Here is a 3,280-nt window from a genome sequence, read left to right on the forward strand (position 1 = left end):
AAGAGTAATATCTCATTGCTTTGACAAACAGAATTTTAAATTGTGGTGCTTGTTAATCTTCTGAAATTTCAACTGAAGCTTTGGATATATTATGTCTTTCTGTGTAAGATATTTTCAAGCACTTGCATAAGTCTTACACTTGACTGTATCACCCAGAAAATTCAACCCTATCTACTGGAAAGAATATCATACAGCTGGTGTGTCCCTTGTTTTTTTCCCCCTTGTTTAGATGGTTGTATGATTATCTGGGATGGAAATTCTGATGACTTTTAGTTGTTTACAAAGCTTATGCATGAGAGGAAAACCAAGATCCAGAGCAAAGCTGCAATTATATGGAATGGTAATCATGCCAAGGGAAATGGGATGAAAATCTTCATTTTATAGCATCACATGTCATAGTTTCACACATGAAAAACTACTGTAAGTTATCATCAAACTTTCAGAAACAAAATCACAATGTCAGGTTGTATATGTACAAAGAAAGAATCCTATTTCTAATTCAACATCAAAGTGGAAGTGCTTCACATGCACCCCACCAAAAAAAAGGGTTAATTCCTCCAACCTACATCCTTTAAAGTGCTCCAGAGCTGCCCAGATGTAGGTGGAAATGGAAGGATGAGCTAGTAGTTTACAGCTCATGTATAGAAGATAAGATAAGATAAGAAATATTCTCTTTTCTTTCGCTTTTTCCTCTTTTTATTTTATTTTATTTTATTTATGTAATAGCAGCTACAAACACCAGTACCCTGCCCACATTACACCCTATCCACAAGAAGCAAAGATGGAGATTGCCGAGGTTGGCGATCTGACAGTTTCCGATCTTTGGGGACCTGCACAAACTACTGGCATAGGGGGAGAAAAATATTTCATCACATTCACAGACAGAAAATCATGCCGTTCAATGAGATATTTTTTGAAGAAGAAATCCGAGGCACTAGAGAAGTTTAAACAGTACAAGGCATTTGTGGAAACACAAACAGGCCGGAAACTGAAGAAACTTAGAGTTGATGGTGGTGGGGAATATATTAATGATGAGTTCAAGGAACATTTATTAACAAATGGAATATTCCTTGAGGTTACAGCAGCCTACTCATCTTCACAGAATGGAATTGCAGAGTGTGTAAACCGAACTGTAGTTTCGGAGGCATGCGCTATGTTACACTCGCAAGATCCACATCTCGCTTACTATCTTTGGCCAGAAGTGGTCAAATATGCCACTTATCTCCGAAATCGTTCTCCTACACATGCCTTGAAAGATGGAAAAACTCCCGACAAAGCATTCTGGAACAAAAAACCTAATATCTCGCATTTGCAAGAATTTGGTCGCAAATGCTGGGTTTTACAGCAAGACAAGAAAAATAGGAAATTGGATCCTAGATCCCACCCATTTAATTTTGTTGGCATTGATGACAGTACAAAAGGGTACCGTTATTGGAATGGCCAGCAAATATTAACCTCACACACTGTTATTTTCTCAAAGGATGACCAAGAAATTCACAACTATGATGAATTTGAGGTCACAGTCAATCATCCTATGGAGATTGAGGGGGAGAATAGTCAATCGGACAATCTCCCATCAGATGATAACCCTGACAAGAACATCAGTACTAATAATACCATGATCATGGACATGCCAAAAACGTCAAAGATTCCAATTCCAACTCAGGAAAAATCTACACATGTTGCCGAGAAGTCACCATTCCATTATAGGTTTTTAAATAATCCTGCAGCAAGAGGTCCTCGGGAATGGCAGCATCAGGTACCAGTTCTCTCACAAGAAGAAAGCAATTTCTTGCAAGACATGGAAATAACATATGATTATGCTATGCTTGCAGAAAAAGCACCAGAGGTTGATGATGACCTGAAAGATGTTGAAGAAGCAAGATCCTGTCCAGATTGGCCTGAATGGAAAAAGGCAATGGATGCGGAAGTTCTTCAATTAGAAAATCTAGGGACATACATCAAAACAAAAATTCCTAAAGATAGAGTTGCCATCAACTGTAAATGGGTATTCTGCCTAAAGCGCGACACAGAAGGAAAAATCGTGCAGCACAAAGCAAGATTAGTTGCCAAAGGTTTTTCACAGATCCCCAGGATAGATTTCTTTGAGACTTTCGCACCAGTGATGCGCCTTGATACTTTGCAGCTATTATTAGCCATTGCCGCAATGTACGGATTAGTCGCCCATGTTGTTGACGTTGTGGGAGCTTATCTCAATGGAGAACTCAAAGAACAAATTTACATGAAGCAAATCCCCAGATACAAGGATGGCACAAACTCAGTACTTTTATTACAGCATACACTCTATGGACTACGACAATCTGGATGTGTGTGGAATGAAAAGTTAAACAAAACTTTCATTCAACTCAGCTTCACGTGGCTATTTTCAGATCAATGTGTCTATATCAGGCACATCAGGAACAACATCGTTATCATCAGAGTTCATGTTGATGACATGTTAATTTTAGCTTCAAATGAGGAAGCAATGGCAGAATTCAAAGGAGAATTCAGCCAAAAATTTGATATTTCAGATCTTGGAGAACTTAAACAAATAGTAGGATTTGAAGTTCAAAGGGATCTCAAGAAGAACACAATACATTTGACACAAAATCAATATGTGGGAAAGATCTTGGCACTTCAGTCACCCACTAACAACTGACTATTAGTCTTGCAAACTCCATGAATACTACGGGACTAAATGTCAGAGTGTATATCTATATTGTATATATCCTGGGGCTTGTATATCTCTACTTTACCTAAATATATTTTGAACTCCAATGTCACACCAAATATATTTGTAGTGTGTCACACACCCCAAAATATATTTCTTCACTGAGATCGACTCCAAATATATTTCTTATGCCTGGACTCTGAATTGTGACTGTCACAATGTAGAAATATATTTCTGGTCTGGGATGGACTTAGGATATATTTTGCTGCTGGGGTTGACCAAGGATATATTTCTTCAGCCACTAGGGGTGTTTGGGGTCCCAGTCCCTAAAAAAAACTTGTGATTTTTCTGCCATGTGAGACATATATTCTAGGTAATTTTCCTATTAATTTTAGAGTCTTAGCCACCATCTGGAACTGTGTTTCCTTGACTATTTGGACGATATAGACCACTATAATGGCCTACATGAAGGCTACAACAGTCTGACTGTCCATCATAGATCAAAACAGTCCAAGTGGGAGGACTACAACTTGAGCAACATTCCAGATCAGAAGTCTTCAAGTTGGAGGGCTTTGACTTGGTCAATGAACATCATAGCTCCATGACTAT

This window comes from Laccaria bicolor, genomic scaffold, assembly GCF_000143565.1.
Source record: "Laccaria bicolor S238N-H82 LACBIscaffold_6 genomic scaffold, whole genome shotgun sequence".
NCBI classification, from domain to species: domain Eukaryota; kingdom Fungi; phylum Basidiomycota; class Agaricomycetes; order Agaricales; family Hydnangiaceae; genus Laccaria; species Laccaria bicolor.